The sequence below is a fragment of the Rattus norvegicus genome, chromosome 18, assembly GCF_036323735.1.
Source record: "Rattus norvegicus strain BN/NHsdMcwi chromosome 18, GRCr8, whole genome shotgun sequence".
Taxonomy (NCBI): Eukaryota; Metazoa; Chordata; class Mammalia; order Rodentia; family Muridae; genus Rattus; species Rattus norvegicus.
The window spans coordinates 6,935,178-6,954,525 of NC_086036.1; the positions used below are offsets into that span (position 1 = coordinate 6,935,178).

General features: G+C 41.4%; 1 protein-coding gene across 5 annotated transcripts in view; it reads right to left on the minus strand.

Moving 5' to 3' along the window:
• The window catches only part of Chst9 (carbohydrate sulfotransferase 9), a 274,349-nt gene that overhangs the window by 84,304 nt on the left and 170,697 nt on the right, over positions 1–19,348 (minus strand). The window lies entirely within an intron of this gene.

Below are 19,348 nucleotides of genomic sequence, written 5' to 3' on the forward strand. Positions count from 1 at the left end.
TCTATCTATCTATCCATCTATTGATCTATCATCTATCTATCTTTATCATCATCTATCTATTCATCCATCTATTGATCTATCATCTATCTATCTATCTTTATCATCTATCTATCTATCTATCTATCTATCTATCATCTATCTATCTGTCTATCATCTATCAATCATCTACTTACAATCTATCCATATATTCACATACATGCCCATATGTATCTATCAATTTTTTCTCTATCATTTATCACTATCTGTCTATTTGTTGGGCTATTTGTTTGTCCATCTATCTACCATCTATCTCTATTATCTATCATTATTTGTCATCTATCATCCATCTATCTAACAATTCTACTCTCTTTTCTATCCTCTCTGTCTCTCTGTCTCTCTGTCTCTCTGTCTCTGTCTCTCTCTGTCTCTCTGTCTCTCTGTCTCTCTGTCTCTCTCTCTGTCTCTCTCTCTCTCTCTCTCTCTCTCTCTCTCTCTCTCTCTCTCATGAGCAACTATTGAAATCTGCCTTTAGGAGGGATTGAAGACCAAAGGTAAAGATTGAGTAACCTTTTCAGCAAGTCCACAGGAACACAACAAGACGTGGTACCCAGAGCACGGGAAAAGATGGTTTGGCTATTCAAACTTGAGGAGGTGGGAAATATTATTTCAGAGAATTGTTGTGGCTGCATCAGTACTTCTAGAATCTTCAAAATGTCATTTAAAGGACTTGTATCAGTGATAAATTAATTAGGAAATAGATAGATCATATATATATCACAAACATGTGTTGTCATCCCATTCACCCCAATCCCTTCAGAACATGCTATGTTAAACCCAATCAATTCAAGTGTTGCTGTTGATTTAATCTGCTACCCTCCACAATATATGTCTTTTGATTTTGAAATGACACATTTTGAATATATTTTAGTAAAATGAAAAGTATTAATTATAGAAATGAAAAGATAGCAAAGAAGGAAGTAAACAAAGAAACAAATGTCTAATGTCCAAGGAGTCCCTTATAGGGCCAGCAAATGTCTAATGTCCAATGAGTCCCTTACAGGGCCAGCAACAAGTGCTCATTCCCTGTATTTAATATGCTCTCCTATCTCTCTCTCTCTCTCTCTGTGTGTGTGTGTGTGTGTGTGTGTGTGTGTGTGTACATGTACGTTTTGCTATTGCTTTCCTATCCCTTTAGCACATCGCATAAGGCTAGATTCAGAGAGGTGTTCCACAACACCTCACTGCCTAACTTCACTAAAATAGTCATTCATGGGTCTTCAATCTTGAAACATGGGTTCTTAAGAAACAGCGTTTCTTAAAAACACTGAAAATGCAAGACAAAGAAAAAAAAACACACACAAAGTTTCTCTCTGTCTCGCTCACCCTGCTCTTTTGTCTTCTGTCTCCAGCATGCAGTCATACCTCTGTGCTGTACAGGTATTTCTGCTCAGAACACTAAGGACTTGAAGAAGAAAGGAACTCCTGAGAGCATGCACTTAGATATTTTTTTGCACTGCACGCATAAGTGTAACTTTAACTCAGTCATGTATGTCATGATTTTATTGTTGAAACAAAACTTAGAGACCATTTCAGTTCCCACAATCCTGGACCACACTTTGATCACAGAGTTCAGCTTAGACCAATAAGCTCATTCTGCAGTGTCCTCTGAGCACAATGTAGAGCTAACAAAGGAATGCCGACCTCTGAATTAACAGAGCTTTCAAAGTCATCATTTGCTTGAGGTTTAGATTTTAGTAAATTTCCTTCTCTTCAGTCTATAACTAGAATATTCTAGAAAGATTGGTGCAGTATATCCAGAAAGCCTGATAAATTTCTGACATGTGGCATGTATTCTGTGAGCACATCTCTTTACTTGGTCCTAGACTTTGGAGAGTAATGGAGTGAAAATTAAATTAAATAAGCTTTTATTATTCTGTGGCACTGTTAAAAAACATACTGTCAAGTTCTTTAAGAAACATAGTATCTGAAAGAAAACTTTTAGAAAATTCTGATACATTATTGAATTGTGGAAAATCGCTGTTTTCATTCAGCCTGCTTTTCTTTTGCCTTTGGTAGCAGCAAATCCAGGATAGCGTACTTTGGGCTGGCTCAGAAGCTCACAGATCGTAAGCCTCAGAGGTGAGACCTAAAAGCATAGTTTATAAATTAAACCTGTTGAAGAAACAAGATAAAGCTTCTTTTGGCTTCAATTACTTTGCCCTTTTACCTTAGTTTCCTATGGAGGCTTCTACATCTTATATACTACCATCATTTTAGGATCTTAGGTTCTTCATTAAAATAATTTTATCCTATCCAGTGATTGTTTCCATTTATAACATATATGGAGATGCATGAATTAATCTTCCCTCCCTCTCTCTCCCTCCATATTCCTTCCTTCCTTCCTTCCTTCCTTCCCTCCTTCCTTCCTTTCTCCCTTTATCTTTATTTTTGTTTTTTTCTTTCAGTTTCTTCATCAGAATCTCATGAGATCCCAGTGAGCTGTGAAGATAACCTTGAATTCCTAATTCTCCTGTATCTGCTTTCAGCTGCTTACATTATAGGCATGTACCACCATGGCTGGCTCTCTCCTCTCCTCCTCTCCTCTCCTCTCCTCTCCTCTCCTCTCCTCTCCTCTCCTCTCCTCTCCTCTCCTCTCCTCTTCTCTCCTCTCCTCCTCTCCCCCCTTTTCCCCTCTCTTCCCCCTTCCCCCCTCCTCTCCTTTTGTTTCCTTTCCTTTTCTTCCTTTTATATGAAGCAAACTTCAATGAGATTTTTTTTTAAAAAGGCAGAAAGGCTCTTGGCAACCAAAAGCTGGATCTGGTGTGAATTGCTCTCCGTTCCAGGTACACCTTTTGTCTATAATTTGTTTTCCTACCTCAGCTGCCTCTTTCAGACTCTTTGGTGACATGCGGTGAAACAAGTCCATTTCTTCCTATGCTGTAGTATAGGACAGGTTATTAATTATGTTCAAGGGATACATGACTTGAAATAATTGTTATCATAACCAGGAAATACATGATCCCCTGTCACCTAAAATTACCTGATAAATTACTGGGATAGGAATAGGGCGAAGGCAATGAGAGAAATGTGAGGTTTGACGCTCTACAACCTTGAGTTACATCTGAAGCTAGCGATGCTTGCGAGAATGCCTTATATGCAACCTAAAGATATACATACTGGTTACCTGGAGCTGATTGAGGATGCCATGAGGAAGAGTCCCTAATACATGTAGATGCTCATGAATCTGCATCTATCTGCCACTGTCTCGATATTGGTCTGACTATCCAAGGCAATCTACAGCGTAGCATCTAACTATGACTGTCCTGCTTGGGGCTCTCCCTAGTGTCTTACGATGCCAACTTCAGGATCTGTGGTCAGACAGGTTTGGAGAGAGAAGAGGGTCAACACAGAACATATTGTGTAGCTCAGTAGCAGACGGCAGCGGCTGAGGAGCGAGCTGTGGGTCTGCTGAGTATCAGGGCGTTTGAGGTTAGACCCAGGAGCATACACACTGTAAAGGGCTCAGAAGATTTTTTAAACATAGAACCAAGGCTGAGCTCTCTTGGCCAAGAGGAGGTCAGACAAGGAGGAGAGTTTAGAGCCACAGATATCTGCTTCTAGGTCTTTTGAGTAGTTCGTAGTATAAAGATCTTGGCTGGAAAATATAATAATACAGAAATAAGATAATGAAAAAATAGTCATAATCACTGTCCACATTTAATTTTAACACTGCATACATATTAACTCCTTACAATAAAGCATTTCTTACTATACAAGCATCTTATAAGAAATCTAAGATTTAGGGAGGAAAAAGAGTTTGCTCAGACATTTACCCATAACATGGACTCAAGCCATATCCCGGGCTTGTGGTATCCAGCACACGAAAGGGATCCAGGTTCAAGTTCCATGGCCTAAGATGAAGGTTGTTTGGGACAGGGAGGCACTCAAATGTCAGTACGGCCCGTATTTCCTCTTCATGTGCTTATGCATATGGAAGTCATGAATCTGGAGCTGGATGTTAAATATGGGTGTGGGAAGGACAAGGAATAATGCAAAAGGAATCTGGAATTGTCTTTTCTCCCTTTTTGGGACAGTCAAAAGGTCATGGAATAATTCCAAACAATTTTGCTTTTAATAAATAATGCAGCAAGATCACAGATCACTGGGCGCTAACCATGAATTACAGAAATTAAGAAAGCTTGGTGTTTGCCTATGCTCAAAGCTTGCACCCCATCTTGGAGGATACTGAATGATAGCAACTTGGCAGAGTGCATTCACTGTTGCATACCCAGGACAAGCCTCAAAGAATCCAGTCAGGCAATTCAGGATGGAAATGTAGGGCTCTACCTGAGAAGCCTGCTGCCAGTGGAAGGGCGGGATGGAGCCCATGGTAAGAGTGGAAATCAAAAGGGAGAAATCCATCAAGAGAGGACACGGCAAGAGCTGCACACTTTGCTGAATTACATATGATACTTATTTTTCTCACTGAAAAGTTCACAAATTTCCAGTCCTGTGGGGGTTGCAAGGCTAGAGTGAATGCTGTAATGAGCTCGCTGTAGTATTAGTAAAAAAAAAATGTGGGCAGACATCCGTGTAATCCTAGGATTCTGGAAGCAGAGACAGAAAGCAAAATGGTGAGCTAGACTAGGTGAGTTGGTGATCTGTGGGATCGAGTGAAAGACCATGTCTCAATAAATGCAATGGAGGCCATCAAGGATGTTAGCCTCTACATGCAAGCACATAGCAATGTAGACATATACCCTCCCACACATGTGCCTCCACACATGTAAGATACCAGTGCACACATGCAAACCACACACACACACACATATATCAGTAAGTCTTCACCACGCATTGTATACATTCATGAATTAAGTCATTTCTTTTATTGAATAATGTAATTATTGTAATTATTATTGTAATAATATAATTATTATTGGTAATGTTATTCTCTTGGAAAAGTTGATGAAAATATTTTTAACTTCATTCACGTTCAAATGAATCTCAAGAGCTATGATTGTGCTATTATCCTGAATAAATTATGTGAGTGTAGAGAATATTAAATGCCCCAAATCTGGAGTTCTGCAGCCAAGCATCAGTCACATACCAGCAAGAACATGTGTGCTTCATTAAAATCAACAAAGTGTACACTTCATCGCTCATACCCATCATCCAAACATTTCAATCTTAGTTAATACACACACACACACACACACACACACACACACACACACACACACACATACCTAATTTAAAAGTCAAATGAGGGAATCAGTTCTATTCTTTGTTATAATTCCATGGAGAGATCAAGTCTTCAAGTATAGCCTCAGGGCACAGGAGAACATATCAACACACGAGTGCACTGAAAGAAGCACAGATCCTTTAGACTAACGCTTTGCCCACAACCATCTCAACAGCAATTTATTTACTGTTGGAAGAGAGTCGCGAAAATTACTTGATCACAAAATACCAGCCTGATGTACAAATTTTTAGGTGGCACACATGCAAATGCACATGTTTCTCTCTCTCTCTCTCTCTCTCTCTCTCTCTCTCTCTCTGTGTGTGTGTGTGTGTGTGTGTGTGTGTGTGTGTGTGTGTGTGTATTGGCCAGAAAAGAACACTGGTTCTTTCCTTAGCTGCTCTCTCCCTTGTTTTCTTGAAACAGTGTCTCTCATTGGGCTGCAGTTTGCAAAGCAGAGTGGCTGATTAGTGAATCCCATGGATCTTCAGATCTATGCTTCCGTAGCCCTGGGATTGCAAGTTCACACCACAATTCTAGGCTTTAAACAAACAGACAGACAGACAGATAGACAGACAAACAATCTGGGGGGCAAAGTCATGTTTCCACCATGCCACACCCTTTACAAACTGAGAGGACACATCAGCCCTGCTAAGTCATGCTTGTAGCTATGGTACTTTGCAGTAAGTTGCCTGCCCTAGAATTTTGTTCTCTGTATTTACTGTCTTGGCTTCTGTTTGTCAGTGGGCTCCAGCCTTCTCAGTATAAGGGAATCACATGATTTCCATCCCCAGGTCTCACTGGCTGCCAGAGCTGCTGCCCAGTAGGCTGTGGACTGCCTAGGGATATGCAAAGGAGGCCTTTCTGCTAGAGTAGGAAAGCTGGGCACTTTCTGGCTACCTCAGTCAGGGAATCCTGAGGAAACACTCAAGCCGTTGAGCAAGGCATTTACTTTAAACACCTCTTGGGGGCTTTGAGGCACATTGCTGTCTCGCTTGAAGACTTTAGGGGAAGAGTCAGGCTAGCAGGCTTTGCTTCCCTTTTGTTATGACTGGAAGTAAAAATGAAAGATTCAAGTCACAGAGATGATGAGTGTGACTCTGTGTTTGATTAGAAAGGATAGCTTTGAAAATGTGTCACCAAATCTGACCAAATAGCACAGGTCTCCACTGTGGTCCTGGTCATGCCTTCCTTCCCGTCACCATGTTATACCTGTTACAGACTCTTAGATTCTTTTGTGGAGAACTTTGCTTTCCTCTCAACCATGTTACTGAGGATTTTGTTCAGTACCCTCCTCTCTGCTTAACACTTCTATGCACATTCTGGAGATGCCTCTTAACCGAACTAACAGTTGATCATGATACTCCCAGGTCATGTGTCAGTCACCATTTGAAATATACACTTCCCTTTGGGGCCTCTGTGCAATGTAGGTAAACACCTCTTATATAAATACCCCACGCCTCTTTGGTAAGGAATGTGGATTTTTCTTTGGTCTGGAAGCTGCCGACACTTAACTAAGGGATCCTTTATATGGCTGCTCTTATATACTTTGTTCTTCTGATGCATGGCTGGGTCCCTCTCAGTCTAAATCTGTGACTATCTGTCACGTGCTTAGGCAGATACCTCCCAAACATGTGCTTGCTGCCACCCTCCCTTCGACACCCTCGAACATTCCTGCAGAACAGCAAGCAAAACCAGGATCAGCTCTCGTGTCACTTGACCACCTTTCTTTCCAGTTAGATGAGAATCCCTTCAAGGCTACATTTCGTTTGCTCATCACTGTGTGCCAACTTTAGTCCAGAGTGTGCATCAGCATTAATCACCACAATAGATACCATTAGAGCTTTTTGTATGCTTTAGTGATGTGAGAGTTTCAAATTCATAAAGTCGACAAAGGTCTTTATCTCTAAACATGTACAGGGAGATGGATGCGTGTATATATGTATTTGACAGAATATATGAACATAGTAACACTTTCTCACACTTAGGTCAGCCTGTGCAATAGACGATAGTGTTAGGTCAGTATTGCTTTGCTGTCATTCTCTTGCTGAAGAAGCAGGGGACAAAGGATAGACTCTGCATCTCGTATCTCTCTGGAACTGCAGGTGCTGCTCAAGGACTGGGTACAATGCTATAAACTTGCTCCCGATACAGAGATCATTATCGAACGTCACTGTCCTATTTAGGACATTCCAACCTCACACCAACCTTTCCTAATGCATTAAGCCTAATACCTTAAAACATCTGAGCTTCTCTGACCTCCTTTTACTTCTGATGAGAGGGATCATAGGCTAAGAAGGAATTCGTCAGCTAAGAACAATGGTAGTTTCTAGAAGCATGGAGACGGCCCTGTGTGCAATCACCTGCACTGCCTCTCACCTGCCTGCAAATGATCATAATTTTAACCCTGACATTTTTACTGGATATATTTCTTTATTTACATTTCAATGTTATTCCCTTTCCCGGTTTCCTGTCCATAGGCTCCCTACCCCTTCCTTTTTCCCCTCCCCCATAAGGAAGTGTTCCCCCTCCATCTATCCCCCCTTACTGCCCCCTGACATTCCCCTGCACTGGGGGTCCAACCTTGGCAGGAGCAAGGGCTTCCCCTTCCACTGGTGCTCAACAACGCCATTCTCTGCTACATATGCAGTTGGAGCCATGGGTCAGTCCATGTATAGTCTTTGGGTTTAGTCCCTGGGAGCTCTGCTTGGTTGGTATTGTTGTTCTTATGGGGTTGCAAGCTCCTTCAGCTCTTTCAATCCTTTCTCTAATTCCTCCAATGGGGGTCCTGATCTCAGTTCAATGGTTTGCTGCTATCATTCACCTCTGTATTTGACATGCTCTGGTAGTGTCTCTCAGGAGAAATCTATATCTGGTTCCTGTCAGCATGCACTTCTTAGCTTCGTCAATCTTATCTGGTTTAGGTGGCTGAATATATATGGACCACATGTGGGGCAGACTCTGAATTGCCATTCCTTCAGTCTCTGCTCTAAACTTGGCCTCCCTATCCCCTCCTATGGATATTTTTGTTCCCCTTTTTAAGAAGGACCGAAGCATCCGCATTTTGGTCATCCTTCTTCTTGAGCTTCAGATGGTCTGTAGATTGCATCTTGGGTAATTTGAGCTTTTAAGCTAATATACACTTATCAATGAGTGCATACCATGTGTGTTTTTCTGTGATTGGGTTACCTCACTCAGGATGATATTTTCAAGTTCCATCCCTTTGCCTATGAATTTCATGAAGTCATTGTTTTTGAAAGCTGAGTAGTACTCCATTGTGTAAATGTGCTACATTTTCTGAATACATTCCTTTTTGTTGAAGGGCATCTGGGTTCTTTCCAGTTTCTGCCTATTATAAATAAGGCTGCTATGATTTAAAATGGTCATTATCCCTATGTCTTAAGCAAGAGAATAGCTTTATAACCTTGGGTAGAAAGAGGTTAAGTTTTATTATTTATTTATTTATTTATTTATTTATTTATACATGTGTGAGAGGACCTGCCTATCATGTGTATACACATATGTGGAGACCAGAGGTTAATCTCAGGTGGTGTTGTTCTCCAGGAGTCATTGACCTTTTTTGTTGAGACATGGTCTCTCACTGGAACTTGCAGCTCACAGAGTAAAGCAGGTGACTGTCCAGTGAGTCCTGGGGATCCAGCCGTCTCTGCCTTCACCAACACTTGCCTTGCAGACTCCCATCGCCACACCAGCTTCTTATGTAAGTGGATACAGGTCCTCATGGATGCAGAAATATCACCCAAGCCCTGATAATGAGTCTTTTGTCAGCCATTTTTCTTTTTGCTGTGCCTGGGACCAACTTTAACATGTTAGATCAAGTCTAACATGACTTTGGACATTAAAACAATTAGCCAGAAAAGGTGAATTTATTGTTGTTATAAAATCTTACATTTCTGGTTATCAAAAAGAACATTTTAATATGCTGCAAACTAAAAGCATGCAAAAAATACATGTATCTGACCATGGACTTACAGTGAGAATATACGAACCCCCAATCAATAGTAGCTGAGTCATTTATTTATTTTTCTCTGAAAAATGTAATTTTCTGTTTATTTATGTGTCTATTTGTAAATTTGCATATGTAACTGTGTGTCTCTGTGAACATGAGAGGAGAACAGCTGATGCCCCAGAGATGGAATTACAGGTGGTTGTAATCTGCCTCCTGTGAGTGCTAGGAACCCAACTCAGGTCCTCTGGTGGAGCAGGTAACACTTTTAGCTGCTGGGCCACCTCTCCAGTCCCCAAGCTTTTCATTTTCAAGAAATGTGAGACAAATCACGAGAACAGATGATATACTAGAAAATATACACAAATGGGAACGATGTGAACTAAAACTATAAGAAGCAGCGCTAGCCACACCTTGTGTGACCTAGGATGTCAGGACCCTCAGCACTGCTCGGGACTTTTTCAGGCAGTGTATTATACAGCTGACCACTAAGCGTCTCTAGCTGTCCCACACCATGTTTATCCATCAGCGGCCATGTCTGCAAAGAGACCGCAGAGAGGATCCCATGCCACAAACTGCTCAAATATCAAAAACAAGGCAATTAATAGGCAGTCTGTAATCAAACCATGGAATATTATGCAGAGTAGAGACAATAGTGTAGAAGAGAAACAAACTATTAATCCATGTAGTCATTTAAAATATCATGGTACATGAAAAATGCCTTAAGTGTATGCATGGTTCATTTACGATGAGTTGAAAACAATGCTAAAACAAGCTGGCGGCATAGAGGGCAAGGTCTGGTGCTTTGCGTCTCTAGTCTCAGCACTTGACTAGACGAAGCAGGAGGATTGGGAGGTCAAGGGCAGCCTAGACAATATAACAAAACTGTATAAAAATGCAGAATGCAGAGATATGGAATGGAAGAAGGGGCTAGGGTTGATTCCACAAAGGAATAACAGAAGTATTCAGAGTATAAGATTCACACCATTCTTTCTCTGGCAGTTACATAGGTCTAGGCAATCTTTTATAGTACTTTAGAATAAGCACCAGAGGGAGATTTGAACATTTTGTTGTGTACAAGATAAGATATATGTGATAAACAAAAATGTTATCACTAAACACTATTTAGAATGTTTTCCTATTTTCTAGGCATGAAAATATTGTAAATTCATGTATAATATTTCATAAGTTTTTGCCTTCCTGGCTTTTTTTTGAAGAATGTTGGTGCAATTACTGTATTTCATTCCGTTAGAACAAGACACACTTGATGGTAAAATTCAAATGCACAAAAATGAAAACAGAAAACAAAGAAACCCACAAAGTACTACCACCAAAGCCCTCTTGGCCCAAATACTGTTTCTAGAGATGAATGTCATTGCCACTTCAGACCAGCAAGGGGAGCACTTACACTTTGAGAAGAATTCTCTCTCTGCCATGGAATTATTCTTCTAGGGCACTTTAATGAGGGGGAGAATGGACTTTCGGGTGTCAGTGTAATGGAAATGACAGATCATTTGAATGCAGGAGATAAATACAGGGAACCTTGACCCGTCAGGTTCCTTCTAACACCAAGGAGGAGAAAACACTTGCAGATAAGCTCATTGAAATGATGTGTTCATGTGTAAATCAGACACCAAGAAGATATTTGAGAGAACAGCAAAATTAACTGTGGGTGCCACTCTTCTCCTCCTTAATCACTTCCTCACAGGAAGAACTGCACGGTCCCCTCCCCTACCTGAACCTTGAGACTGCAGAGCCTGCTGTGGACATGGTAATGGCTGCACCCATCTATGGGAATTCAGAAACTTGTGGGATTCCCACAGCAGCAGGACAGTAGGGAAGGCCAGGCTTGTATCCTTGCAGCATACACAATCAGGTCTCCTTGGAGACCAATAGGCTGTGACTCGTAAGGTTTATGCTGCATGTTTTAAAAAGAGATTATCATTTTCATCAGTTCTTATCCGATCTACAAGGCTTAATTTTCATAGAAACTCAGGAAGCCTATAGAAAACTCTCGACCTAGCCACTTCTAGAGGTTCTGGTAATCCTGGATTTACAGAGAATGCTCTGGCTGGCAACAGGAACCATGCCCTACAGTATGGAGAAGGAAAGGTAGACTGTGAACAGTGTTTGAATGATGATTTACTGCCCTTTTTATTTGCCCAGGGCTGGAGCCCTTGTTCTGCAACCTGCAGTGTTTGCTACTGCAAGGTGGGCTTCACTCTCTATGAACACAGTGACCTTAAGGGCACTGAATACAGAAAACAAGTCCCTTCTAGGAACTGTGCACAGGAAAGAACAAGAAAGCACCTAATGTATGTACAGTTATGCAAGCCCAAGATGGTAGATGCTGGAAAGGTATCCACGAATGCTGATGGGTAGAAAAATCTTTCCTTAAAATCCCACATATCCCAGCAACTTTTATTCAAGGCAGCCTTATTCCAAGAGTGGACTCTGCTATTAATATGTAAAAAGGTACTAAGCTTGTATATAGGAATACTTTGACTATCTGGAAGGTTTTCTTCATGAAATTCCAAGAAACATTTCTCAGTTCAATAACTAAGACATGAGAGTGCATTAGAAGTGTGCCCTCTTATCTCCCTGGCAAGCATAGAATCAGAAAATCCAAGTTTTAGACTCCATTTTGCACACTTTATCAAGGTATCAATGTGAGATGCTACAGTCCAGACTATATTCTTGCTACTGAGAATTTACAGAATAGAGCACTGTGGATGTAGCTCAGTTGACAGCATCCTTGCGCAGCATGCACAAGGCTCTAGGCTCCATCTCCAGCAATGGGTAGAATGGTGTGCACATGTAATCCCAGCACCTGGGTGGTGGGAGAGAGTGATTCAGAAGTCAAAGGTCATCCTACATATTTGGTCCGAGGTCAGCCTGGAACAGAGAATCTGTCTCATAAACAAAAAGAAAAATCCCAAGGATTGGCTTCAGCTGACAGTTGTTTGGCCACCTAGCAGAGGATCGGTCCAGAGCAATAAGAAAACTGTGTAAGAGAATGAGCGTCCAGTCTTTGCTTCAAGTTTACCCCTTACTGAGTTTATTTTGAACCTTGTGAGAAATCAATAAATAATATCCCAAAGCTTAATAAAATCTACAAGTATATAAATGTAGAAATGAGAGCATATAAAAAAATACAAAGAGGCCTGAAGTTAAACCTCAAATCAAGACAGAAATAGGAGGCAGTGTTGATAAGGCCAATAGACAGAGAATACATAAGTGTTGGTTTTGGGGAGAAGTGGTTGCTTTCTTTAACAGATGCAGAACGAAGATGGTGACAAGCCAGACAATAATGAAATGGTAGCTTCAGAAGACATTGGTGTCAAGTGCTGGGTGTGTAAAACGCACCTAAGAAGGGCAGGTGGATATTCTTTATATGGAGATAGAGTACCCTGTCTGAAACCGTGCTAGAAGAAACACCCAGGATCCTTTCTATCTGAGAAACACAGCTGTGTATTTGCACTTTTGCAGGGCTCCTTCATGTCCTAGGGGGTCTCATATGCGTGGGAGAGAATGCTCAGGTGTCCTGAGGCAAGGCAGGGACCGGGAGGTCAGTACACCTGGCAGAAAGATATATATAAGTGGTGAGGGACTTGGAGGTGACTAGCATGGGATTCATGTTGGGACAGAGGAGAGGAATTAGCTCTAGGATGAAGCAGAAAGAAGAGGAAGCTGTGGGCTTTCTGGACTCCTAATTAGTCTCTGGAGTTGTCCTCTCACGGAAACCTTAGGTTTTGTTCCAAACAGACAGGCTTTCCTAATGTTTCAAATATTGTTCGTGGGAGACCCTTGTGTTCATTATCCTCAAAGAACTTGAGTAGACACTGGCACCTTGCAGTCGTCAGGAATGAATAATCACTGGCTGAGTGAGTCAACTATGCTCCCACATGAGGGATATGTCTTACATTAATTAAAATGGGAGTCAATAATGTGCAGAATTTAGCCTATATTTTCTTTATTACTGCCATTTGGCAAATTGAGAGTGAGAGCTCTTGCAATTCAAATCTCCCTCTGAGGAAAGCTTAGCAACTATCAAGATAGATCTTGGCAGCTCTCTCTTGGGTCCCCAAGGCTCACAAAGCATTTGAAGAAGACAGAGGCTTTTCTCCTAGTGGCTAGTGAAATAACCTGTGACCAATCATACGTGGGAAGAAGTCTATTACCACCGGGAAGTTCTGTATTGAAATTTGAAAATGCTCAGAGAGGTATGGGTAGCAGGCAGTCTGACTGCCTTCCACTTGGCTCTAGTTTTACATTTGTATTCCAGGAGTGGGTGCTGTTGCAATGGCTTTGCTGGTTCTTCTGCCAGGGAAGAACTGGGCGTCAAGTGGAAGTTAAGGCTGAGGTGGGGGCTGCAGGTCAAGGAAGTCAGGAGTCAGGAGGGTTGTCGGTGGCCACTGTCCTACTATGAACAGCAGCTTGCTAGAGTTGAGCTGATGGTTGAGAGTACATACCCTGGGGAGAGCTGGCAATGAAATTTAGCTAACCCACACACTCATATATGAATGAGATGACTCTTTGGGTCCCAGGCTGCTGACTATGAACAGAAAAGGCACTTTTTATTCGGGTCAGGGATGAGGATGAAGTTCAGAGTCTAGTGTATACAGCTGTCACATCTCTGGGTCCTGCACTGACCAGCCTGTCTCAGTGTCCCCCCCAGCAGCTCTAGGGATTGGCCACTCAGTTCAAGATGCCTAGATGATGAAATCATGCAGGGCACAGGGATGTGGTTGTACCTGCAAAATCATCTCTCCAGAAGCAGATAGCCAGGCTGTCTACAGACAATTATACATACTCTTTTGCTTTGATTCTCCATGGTGATTCCTCCCACCCCAGAAACCAGCTCATATTTGCAGAAGGTACTAAAGTGACAGTGCCCATTTCTAAGGCACTTTCTTTATTGTGTGGCTGGTACATGGCTTATCTTTCATGACCTCAGGAATACATTCTTTTCCCCGTGTTATCAAAGAGTCTTGGTGAGGCCATGCAGCAGCCCTCTGGGGTCCATGTCCAGCTTCCGCTTGGCATAACTGTTTATGACAGCTTTCACACAATTACAAATTCTTCCCATGACTGTGCTGTTCCCTTTGTCTCTGTTCTACACATGGTGACCTACATGCCCATGTTACATGGTGCACAGATAGTTGAATTATTTTTCAAACATTCGTCCTTCTACTATCTGTCTTATGCTTGCTTCTATGAGCTCATAGAAATAAAACTTGTTCTTTCAGCCACAAATTACTGGATATATCTGATTTCTTTATATCCACCACCAAATATATCTTCTAATTCTACCTTTCCTCCTGTTTATGGCAAAAGCTGGTATAATTATGAGTGAGTCCTTATGCATTTTTGCCTTCATCTCTGAGTGATATTATTTATTCCTATGCTTTACATCCAGCCATACTCAGTCCTCTTTCCCTCTGCACTCCAGGTGTTGTAAATACTTGATGAGCATCTCATCTTGATCTCGTCTCTGTATATGTATATCCTCCCTGTCCACACACCCTTTCAAGACACAGCTCATTCAGAGTGAGACCTATCTCTGGAATAGGTAGTTCTGCATCTCAATGCCCTGCTTGCACTGCAGGTGAGGGCTCCCATTTTTCATTGCTTTAGAAAGTCTAGTCATCCTCCAATTCTATCTCTTCAGCTCAAATGTTATGCTGATATGGATATTTCCTTCCTCTTCTAGTCAAGTTGAGTTGGTATTGTTGTGCTGCTCAGTATTTTGTATGTTGGATAGCATGTCACTAATCTCAAGGGAAAGCGGACTCAGTCTCTCTCTCAGCTTATAATCTGCCCACACAATGAAAACAGGAGGGTTTTTCTTATCGCCTTATGCAGAAAGTATGGTCTTTGGCTTTTTTCTATTGAATGAACAAAAGAATAAGTGGTAATACAGTTTCTACTCTGATTTTCAACAAATCTCAAGGAATAAATGATCTTGCTTCTCAATCTTTATTATCATCTTGGGGATTTCTTTTGCTCGCCTTGTGAAAAATCTTGAGCTTCAGATTTGGAAATGGCTTGTTCTGTAGTATCACCTAAATATTGAGAGTATATTATTTTTCTATACAAGTAAAGACAGAATCTTACTCAGGAAACCAATGCTCTGGAAAGCAATCGAAAATAAAATTTATAATTGTTAGTTTAAAAAAAAATTAGGAGTTGATTCTTTTCTATAAAAATTGCTGGCAGCAGCTCTCTGCTCCCAGACCCCGTGAGAGAGAGTGACCCAACCGCCTGGTCAGGTGGGCACTCCTGAGGCTGCAGAGCGGAAGAGACCACCAACTCTGCTCACCCCTGCCCACATCCCTGGCCCAAGAGGAAACTGTATAAGGCCTCTGGGCTCCCGTGGGGGAGGGCCCAGGAGTGGCAGGACCACTGCCTGAGACACCGCCAGAACCTGAAGGAAACAGACCGGATAAACAGTTCTCTGCACCCAAATCCCGTGGGAGGGAGAGCTAAACCTTCAGAGAGGCAGACAAGCCTGGGAAACCAGAAGAGACTGCTCCCTGCACACACATCTCGGACGCCAGAGGAAAAAGCCAAAGACCATCTGGAACCCTGGTGCACTGAAGCTCCCGGAAGGGGCGGCACAGGTCTTCCTGGTTGCTGCCGCTGCAGAGAGCCCGTGGGCAGCACCCCACGAGCAAACTTGAGCCTCGGGACCACAGGTAAGACCAAATTTTCTGCTGCAAGAAAGCTGTCTGGTGAACTCAAGACACAGGCCCACAGGAACAGCTGAAGACCTGTAGAGAGGAAAAACTACACGCCCGAAAGCAGAACACTCTGTCCCCATAACTCACTGAAAGAGAGGAAAACAGGTCTACAGCACTCCTGACACACAGGCTTATAGGACAGTCTAGCCACTGTCAGAAATAGCAGAACAAAGTAACACTAGAGATAATCTGATGGCGAGAGGCAAGCGCAGGAACCCAAGCAACAGAAACCAAGACTACATGGCACCATCGGAGCCCAATTCTCCCATCAAAACAAACATGGAATATCCAAACACACCAGAAAAGCAAGATCTAGTTTCAAAATCATTTTTGATCATGATGCTGGAGGACTTCAAGAAAGACGTGAAGAACTCCCTTAGAGAACAAGTAGAAGCCTACAGAGAGGAATCGCAAAAATGCCTGAAAGAACTCCAGGAAAACATAAATAAACAAGTAGAAGCCCATAGAGAGGAGACACAAAAATCCCTGAAAGAATTCCAGGAAAACATAAATAAACAAGTAGAAGCCCATAGAGAGGAGACACAAAAATCCCTGAAAGAATTCCAGGAAAACACAATCAAACAGTTGAAGGAATTAAAAATGGAAATAGAAGCAATCAAGAAAGAACACATGGAAACAACTCTGGATATAGAAAACCAAAAGAAGAGACAAGGAGCTGTAGATACAAGCTTCACCAACAGAATACAAGAGATGGAAGAGAGAATCTCAGGAGCAGAAGATTCCATAGAAATCATTGACTCAACTGTCAAAGATAATGTAAAGCGGAAAAAGCTACTGGTCCAAAACATACAGGAAATCCAGGACTCAATGAGAAGATCAAACCTAAGGATAATAGGTATAGAAGAGAGTGAAGACTCCCAGCTCAAAGGACCAGTAAATATCTTCAACAAAATCATAGAAGAAAACTTCCCTAACCTAAAAAAAGAGATACCCATAGACATACAAGAAGCCTACAGAACTCCAAATAGATTGGACCAGAAAAGAAACACCTCCCGTCACATAATTGTCAAAACACCAAACGCACAAAATAAAGAAAGAATATTAAAAGCAGTAAGGGAAAAAGGTCAAGTAACATATAAAGGCAGACCTATCAGAATCACACCAGACTTCTCGCCAGAAACTATGAAGGCCAGAAGATCCTGGACTGATGTCATACAGACCCTAAGAGAACACAAATGCCAGCCAAGGTTACTGTATCCAGCAAAACTCTCAATTAACATTGATGGAGAAACCAAGATATTCCATGACAAAACCAAATTTACACAATATCTTTCTACAAATCCAGCACTACAAAGGATAATAAATGGTAAAGCCCAACATAAGGAGGCAAGCTATACCCTAGAAGAAGCAAGAAACTAATCGTCTTGGCAACAAAACAAAGAGAATGAAAGCACACAAACATAACCTCACTTCCAAATATGAATATAACGGGAAGCAATAATCACTATTCCTTAATATCTCTCAATATCAATGGCCTCAACTCCCCAATAAAAAGACATAGATTAACAAACTGGATATGCAACGAGGACCCTGCATTCTGCTGCCTACAGGAAACACACCTCAGAGACAAAGACAGACACTACCTCAGAGTGAAAGGCTGGAAAACAACTTTCCAAGCAAATGGTCAGAAGAAGCAAGCTGGAGTAGCCATTCTAATATCAGATAAAATCAATTTCCAACTAAAAGTCATCAAAAAAGATAAGGAAGGACACTTCATATTCATCAAAGGAAAAATCCACCAAGATGAACTCTCAATCCTAAATATCTATGCCCCAAATACAAGGGCACCTACATACGTAAAAGAAACCTTACTAAAGCTCAAAACACACATTGGACCTCACACAATAATAGTGGGAGATTTCAACACCCCACTCTCATCAATGGACAGATCATGGAAACAGAAATTAAACAGTGATGTCGACAGACTAAGAGAAGTCATGAGCCAAATGGACTTAACGGATATTTATAGAACATTCTATCCTAAAGCAAAAGGATATACCTTCTTCTCAGCTCCTCATGGTACTTTCTCCAAAATTGACCATATAATTGGTCAAAAAACGGGCCTCAACAGGTACAGAAAGATAGCAATAATCCCATGCGTGCTATCGGACCACCACGGCCTAAAACTGGTCTTCAATAACAATAAGGGAAGAATGCCCACATATACGTGGAAATTGAACAATGCTCTACTCAATGATAACCTGGTCAAGGAAGAAATAAAGAAAGAAAAACTTTTTAGAATTTAATGAAAATGAAGGTACAACATACCCAAACTTATGGGACACAATGAAAGCTGTGCTAAGAGGAAAACTCATAGCGCTGAGTGCCTGCAGAAAGAAACAGGAAAGAGCATATGTCAGCAGCTTGACAGCACACCTAAAAGCTCTAGAACAAAAAGAAGCAAATACACCCAGGAGGAGTAGAAGGCAGGAAATAATCAAACTCAGAGCTGAAATCAACCAAGTAGAAACAAAAAGGACCATAGAAAGAATCAACAGAACCAAAAGTTGGTTCTTTGAGAAAATCAACAAGATAGATAAACCCTTAGCCAGACTAACGAGAGGACACAGAGAGTGCGTCCAAATTAACAAAATCAGAAATGAAAAGGGAGACATAACTACAGATTCAGAGGAAATTCAAAAAATCATCAGATCTTACTATAAAAACCTATATTCAACAAAATTTGAAAATCTTCAGGAAATGGACAATTTCCTAGACAGATACCAGGTATCGAAGTTAAATCAGGAACAGATAAATCAGTTAAACAACCCCATAACTCCTAAGGAAATAGAAGCAGTCATTAAAGGTCTCCCAACCAAAAAGAGCCCAGGTCCAGACGGGTTTAGTGCAGAATTCTATCAAACCTTCATAGAAGACCTCATACCAATATTATCCAAACTATTCCACAAAATTGAAACAGATGGAGCCCTACCGAATTCCTTCTACGAAGCCACAATTACTCTTATACCTAAACCACACAAAGACCCAACAAAGAAAGAGAACTTCAGACCAATTTCCCTTATGAATATCGACGCAAAAATACTCAATAAAATTCTGGCAAACCGAACTCAAGAGCACATCAAAACAATCATCCAGCATGATCAAGTAGGCTTCATCCCAGGCATGCAGGGATGGTTTAATATACGGAAAACCATCAACGTGATCCATCATATAAACAAACTGAAAGAACAGAACCACATGATCATTTCATTAGATGCTGAGAAAGCATTTGACAAAATTCAACACCCCTTCATGATAAAAGTCCTGGAAAGAATAGGAATTCAAGGCCCATACCTAAACATAGTAAAAGCCATATACAGCAAACCAGTTGCTAACATTAAACTAAATGGAGAGAAACTTGAAGCAATCCCACTAAAATCAGGGACTAGACAAGGCTGC